A 7,537-nucleotide genomic window follows, 5' to 3' on the forward strand; every position below is an offset into this window, starting at 1 on the left:
ATAAAGTGCACCACCATGACCACTTCAGCATGATACTTTTGTCAAATATTGTTCATACAATTATTATAGCAGGTCTGGACGATTTCCAAATACTGTGTACAGGGTTATTTTCGCCCTTTTACACTTACAAACAATTATGTCCCATTTTAAATTCGCCCAATCATAGTTTTATATAAGAAATTATACTGTATTATTTCATTTCGTCCTGTTTTAAATTCGCCAAATGAGGGTAGGGCGAAAGGGGCCAAAATAAAACGGGGGAGAAAATTTCCCTGCATACAGTATGGAAGTCAAGAACAATGATCAAAATTGCTATAAATGTTCATCAGGTACACATAAAATTATTTTTCTGACCAATCAGACAACTGCATTTTTTTTTAAAAGAACAATAAGATAACACGTGCTTTATTTTTTTCCTCAAAAAGATTTTTTAAACAAAAAATCTGTTGAAGTAAGATAAAAACTTTTGAAGAATAAGTATTCCAGACATGTTTACCGTGAACAACCTTGGCATTTTTATCTCGGTAAAGGAAACAAGAGGCCCATGGGCCACATCGCTCACCTGAGCACCTTTGGTCGGCCATTGTGGCCCCGCCCTACCCCTTGGGGGTCATGATTTGAACAAACTTGAATTTACATTACCTGAGGATGCTTCCCTATAAATATGATCAATCATGGCTTGGCTATTCTTGAGAAGAAGATTTTTAAAGAATTTTCCTATATATTTCTATGTAAAACTTTGGTCGGCCATTTTGGCCCCGCCCTATCCCCGGGGTCATGATTTGAACAAACTCGAATCTACACTACCTGAGGATGTTTCCACATAAATATGATCAATTATCGCTTGGCTTTTCTTGAAAAAAAGATTTTTAAAGAATTTTCCTATATATTTCTATGTAAAACTTTGGTCGGCCATTTTGGCCCCGCCCTACCCCCGGGGGTCATGATTTAAACAAACTTGAATCTACACTACCTGAACATGCTTCCATGTAAATATGATCAATCATGGCTAGGCTATTCTTGAGAAGAAGATTTTTAAAGAATTTTCCAATAGATTTCTATGTAACACTTTGGTCGGCCATTTTGGCCCTGCCCTACCCCTGGGGGTCATGATTTGAACAAACTTGAATCTACACTACCTAAGGATGTTTTGATATAAATATGATCAATTATGGCTTAGCTATTCTTGAGAAGAAGATTTTGTAAAGAATTTTCCTATATATTTCTATGTAAAACTTTGGTCGGCCATTTTGGCCCCGCCCTACCCCCGGGGGTCATGATTTGAACAAACTTGAATCTACACTACCTGAGGATGTTTCCATCTAAATATGATGAACTATGGCTTTGTCATTCTTGAGAAGAAGATTTTTAAAGAATTTTCCTATATATTTCTATGTAAAACTTTGGACGCCATTTTGGCCCTGCCCTACCCCCGGGGGTCATGATTTGAACAAACTTGCATTTACACTACCTGATGATGTTTCCCCATAAGTTTCATCTTTCCTAGCACAGTGGTTCTTGAGAAGAAGATTTTTAAAGAATACCACCAAAATTTCATTAATTCCCAATTATCTCCCCTTGAATGAGAGAGTGGCCCTTCATTTGAACAAACTTGAATCCCCTTTACCCAAGGATGCTTTGTGGCAAGTTTGGTTGAAATTGGCCCAGGGGTTCTTGAGAAGAAGTCGAAAATGTTAAAAGTTTACAGACAGACAGACGGACAGACAGACAGACGGACGCCGGACAAAATGTGATCAGAAAAACTCACTTGAGCCTTCGGCTCAGGTGAGCTAAAAATGCATAATAGAATGTACTTGTTTTGAATGAAGGTATAGATGGCATCAGTAGTTTCTATCAAGTTCAATTATAACATTTACCAGTATATATTTTATGTTGGTAAATATGATTTTGCTTAGCCGTCCGATTTTCATGGATAATGCTTAAATTCTAGGTGTATAGACCATAAGTCGCAGTTGTAAGACTTAGTGTTTATCGTATGGGCTATCCACATATAATACTAACAGTGAAACTTCTCCAAACCGGCCCCCCTGGAAACCGGTTCTCCCTGAACACCGGCAAATTTATATGTCACGGCAAAATTCTTAACATTTCTTTACACATATTAAACTCTCATTAAAACAGGCCACCCCTGAAAATCGGACACTGGCCACTTTCCCAAGAACAAAAGTTAAGAAACATAGGAAATTTCCCCTCATCATACCGGCCACTTTTTGATTGCAAGAAATTTAACTGTCATTGGCCAGAGGGGTAATAATTACCGGCCAGTGGTGTGAAAAATAGCCTACCCACTAGAAGTCAGAGATGTGAAAAACTGAATATGGCCTCATAAGGTTTTATATTGTTTAGCCGTCTTGATGGGGTAGTCATTGTGCCAGACTACGTGAGTGGCGGGTCTGAGCTGTGTTCATGAGATAAATATAAATCAAACTTGAATAAATAAAATATCAAGAAAAAACTGATAAATTTAAAACACAGAATGAATCAACAAATTAATGCACGCCATATTGCATCATCTTTTTAAATCCACATAAGCGGCCTTAAAATTGGGGACTGTTAATAAATGCTAAGAAAAAAAAAAAAAAATAAAATGTTTACCAAAATACATGTATACATTTCATAATTAAAATAACAGAAGTTTTGCTCAGAAATGTTTTAATTATTTACTTGTTACTGAAGTACAAACATTTTTTTTAATGACATAAGCGATACACAGATACACATGCAGTATTCTGTATAGACTTCAGTTAGGCAAAGGGTTTGGTTTATTTTTGTCCCCCGCTTTCGCGAAAGCGAGGGGAATAACTCATATAAAGGGTCGTCTGTCCTCTGTCTGTCACAAAAACTTTAACCTTGCCCATAACTTTTGATTTAGTAGAGCTATGACTTTCATATTTCACATGTGTATTCCTTGTGACAAGACCCTTCTTTGGGTACCACCAAATTTGACCTTTTGACCTTGACCTTCGAGTTTGACCTACTTTTACACAAAAATTCCACACTTTTACTTTGGCCATAACTTTTGAATAGGAGGTACTAGGACTTTCACATTTCACATATGTATTGTTTGTTGTAATACCTTTCATTGGATAACAACAACTTTGACCTTTTGACCTTGACCTTGGACATTTACGCACTTATAAAAAAAACTTTAACCTTGACCATAACTTTTGAATGGTGAAGACTAAGACTTTCATACTTCACATATTTAATCCTTGTGAAAAGACCTTTGATTGGATACCAATAACTTTTACCTTTTGACCTTGACCCTGGAGTTTTAACTACTTTTAAAAACTTTAACCTTGGTCACAATTTTTGAACGGTAGACACTAGGACTTTTATATTTCACATATGTATTTCTTGTGGCAAGACATTTCATTGGATAACAACAACCTTGACCTTTTGACCTTGACCTTGGAGATTTACGTACTTATAAAAAAAAATTTAACCTTGACCATAACTTTTGAATGGTGAAGACTAAGACTTTCATACTTCACATATATAATCCTTGTGAAAATACCTTTGATTGGATACCAATAACTTTTACCTTTTGACCTTGACCCTGGAGTTTTAACTACTTTTAAAAAACTTAAACCTTGGTCACAACTTTTGAACGGTAGACACTAGGATTTTTATTATTCACATATGTATTTCTTGTGGCAAGACATTTCATTGGATAACAACAACCTTGACCTTTTGACCTTGGAGATTTAAATACTTATGAAAAAACCTTAACCTTGACCATAACTTTTAAACGGTGAGGGCTAGGGCTTTCGTTCTTCACATATGTAATCCTTGTGAGAAGACTTTCATTGGATACCAACAATGTTTACCCTTTGACCTTGACATTTGAGTTTTATTAGAATAACTACTTTTTAAAAAAAAACTTAAACTTTTGTTACAGCTTTTGAACGGTAGACACTAGGACTTTTATATTTCACATATGTACTCTTTGTGGCAAGTCCTTTCATTGGATATCAACAACTTTGACCTTTTGACCTTGAACTTAAAGATTTACGTACTTATATAAAAAAAAACTTTAACTTTGACCACAACTTTTGAACAGTAAGGGCTAGGACTTTCATACTTCACATATGTTATTCTTGTGCGAAAACCTTTCATTGGAAATCGACAACTTTGACCCTTTGATCTTGACCTTGGAGTTGACAGACTCTTAAAATACTGTTTACTTTGGACACCGAAAGCGGGGGACCTCAATTCTTTGAATTTGCTTGTTTCGCTTATGGTTAATAAAGTATCTCATCATGTTTTTTTTCTGTTCTTATTTTTTCAAATTTCTTTTTATAAAAATCAACATGTAGTCAAATTTATCCTCACTAATAATAATTTCCTTTTTTATGCCCCCGTAAACGAAGTTTCGGGGGTATATAGTTTTTGTCGTGTCTGTCTGTCTGTCTCTCTGTTTGTCTGTTTGTCCGCAAAAACTTTAACCTTGCCCATAACTTTTGATTTAGTGGAGCTATGACTTTCATATTTCATATGTGTATTCCTTGTGACAAGACCTTTCTTTGCGTACCACCAAATTTGACCTTTTGACCTTGACCTTGGAGTTTGACCCACTTTTACATGAAAATTTTAAAATTTTACTTTGGCCATATCTTTTGAACAGTAGACACCAGGACATTTATACTTCACATATGTAATGTTTGTTAAAAGACCTTTCACTCGATACCAACAACCTTGACCCATTGACCTTGACCTTGTAGATTTTTATACTTGTGAAAAAACTTTAACCTTGGCCATAACTTTTGAACAGTAAGGGATAGGGCTTTCATACTTCATATATGTAATCCTTACGAGAAGACCCTTCATTGGATATGAAGATCCTTGACCCTTTGACCTTGACCTCTGGGTTTTACCTACTTTAAAAAAGCAAACCTTGGCCATAGCTTTTAAAGAGTTAGGGTTAGTGCTTTCATACTTTACATATTTGATTCTTATGACAAGACTTTTCATTTGATAACAATAACTTTGACCCTTTGACCTTGGAGTATGACCTACTTTTTAAGAAAATATTTAAAATTTTACTTTGGCCATATCTTTTGAACAATAGACACCAGGACTTTTATACTTCACATAAGTAATGTTTGTTAAAAGACCTTTCACTGGAAACCAAAAACCTTGACCCTTTGACCTTGACCTTGTAGATTTCCGTACTTGTGAAAAACTTTAAACTTGGCCATAACTTTTGAACAGTAAGAGATAGGGCTTTATACTTCATATATCTAATTCTTGAGAAAAGACTCTTCATTGGATATGAAGATCCTTGACCTTGACCTCTGAGCTTGACCTACTTTAAAAAAGCAAACTTGACCATAACTTTTAAAGACGTTGGGATAGTTCCTTTCATACTTTATACAGGGTGTCCCAAAACATATGTTACACTATTGAATTGTTATAGAAATTTTATGCCACAAGTTATATGAATGAAATTTAATATACATAATACAATTGTTATGAATTTTTCGTCAAGTAAACATGTGTCAAAGTTTCCTTATTTATTATCAATATTTTTTGTTTAGAATAACATTTGTCATTTTACAACATCTTCTTCTAAGTGAGGTCCTATTAAATTAACACTGTTTAAACACGATTTCTGATGTTTTTTATCAAACCTAAATGTAACACTTTAACAGTTTGGATGGTTTTCCACATTAAAACTGGAGTTCACCAAACGAATGAGTTTAAGATTTTCTTTAAATACATTGTTAAAATGGAAGTGGGCTTCAGCCTTCATCGGAAAAAAATACTTCAGTTAATTTTTCAGGGTTGGGTCTAATTCAAATCCAATAGGCAAACCTAAAATGACTTCTAATATCTGTCTCTTTCAAATGCTGCATCATACTTATCTTGTAAGGAATTAATTTTAATTAAAATTTGAGTATTTTATGGACATTGGATTTATGAATGGTGCTTTATTGTTAATACAGAACTCGTTTAAGTTTTTCCCTTTTTTTAAAGTTTCAGAAATAAGTTAATCAATGAGATTAATCGTCTCCGTGGTACGGGCACCCTTGGTCTTCTAATGCCATAATTAAGTCATGTGTCATTTATGGTGCCTTAAAGTCAGACTCCTACACAAATTTGTATATAAGTATTCTGTTGAGTTATTTCGTTACAGGATGATTTTTCCCATGGTTCTAATGACTAAAGTAGAAGATTTAGACCCATAGTAAAGTTTAACAAAATTTTACCAGCTGTTCACATGAAGGTTCCATATTAAAAAATATGATGACATCATAAGGACATCATAATTACCTTAATTTATAATAGAATTTCTCAAAAATTTGTCAGATAAAATGTATACTAATACACTTCATGTTGACAAAATATCTTCGTGAATGCTTTTGGTTTGATAAAGTTGTATATGATTAAAAGTGTAACATATGTTTTGGGACACCATGTATATATGATCCGTATGACAAGACCTTTCATTTGATAACAATAACTTTGATGCTTTGACCTTGACCTTGGAGTTTGACCTACTTTTTAAGAAATTAAACTTTAACCATAACTTCTGAACGGTTAGGGCTAGGGCTTTCAGGCTCTACATTAGTATTTTATGTGGCAAGACCTTTCATTTGATACTAATTACATTGACCTTTTGACCTTGACCTTGGAGATTTTTGTACTTATTAAAAACCTTTAACATTAGCTTACTTTCGAATTTCACAATTGTTTTCCAGTGAGAATACCCTACGTTTGATACCAATTAATTAAATTTGCATTTAATAAAAGCTTAATCTTTGCTATGTTGCCATACGGGGGCATCAGTGTTTTACAAACACATCTTGTTATACCTTAAGAATATATACATTACGTGTCTGCCGATAATTAATAATATGTTGACAGATAATTATAACAGACACCAATTATATATTTTTCTTAGCATCTGTCACACAGTTGAAAGTTCTGCATATCTTCCGTATGTTATATTCTTGGGAAACCGGGCACCCCTCTAGACCGGCCATTTTATTCAGTTCGGCAGCTGGCCGGTTTAGAGAAGTTTTACTGTATTATAGTTTTAACTTATCACGGGTTTCATTGATGCCGAATGCCTAAGCTTTGTAGACTTGAAATGGGCATAAGAAATGGCGTATAATGCGGAGAAAAGAGAATCCCATGATTATCCATGAATGCGTTTTATCCCAATATCTCACCACAAATATTAGAAACTGCATGGACTATTTTGTAAAATACATTTAAATATAATAAAGACTGATGTCTATTTGATAAGATTTTTATTTTGGGCTCTAAAAACTAAACATTTATCGTATTTATATCAAATATTTAACGTAAGTTTAAATTTTGGGATTGCTACCTCCTAATGACAGATTTTTTTTATCCCACTTTAAATGCATTCTAAGCTTTCAAGTCATGTTTGTTCACGGTAAAATTGTCGTAAATATTATATTATTCCCAAATGCGCATAAAGTTAACAGAAAGTTTGTTCTAAAAAAATCTTTTAAGCAAAAAACTTAAAAACCATGTGTTGTAT

General features: G+C 34.0%; 1 long non-coding RNA gene across 1 annotated transcript; it reads right to left on the reverse strand.

Moving 5' to 3' along the window:
* Nucleotides 1–4,312: 4,312 nt before the first annotated feature.
* Nucleotides 4,313–7,102, reverse strand: LOC134254993 (uncharacterized). Its single transcript, XR_009989421.1, has 2 exons — nt 6,828–7,102; nt 4,313–4,369 (listed from the first exon to the last, which is right to left on the reverse strand). It is a non-coding gene; the product is annotated as an uncharacterized LOC134254993 (long non-coding RNA).
* Between the last annotated feature and the right edge of the window lie 435 nt (nt 7,103–7,537).

This window comes from Saccostrea cucullata, unplaced genomic scaffold (genome assembly GCF_032062105.1).
Source record: "Saccostrea cucullata isolate Sc308-1 unplaced genomic scaffold, CSIRO_AGI_Scuc_v1 ctg17854, whole genome shotgun sequence".
In the NCBI taxonomy this organism is placed as follows: Eukaryota; Metazoa; Mollusca; class Bivalvia; order Ostreida; family Ostreidae; genus Saccostrea; species Saccostrea cuccullata.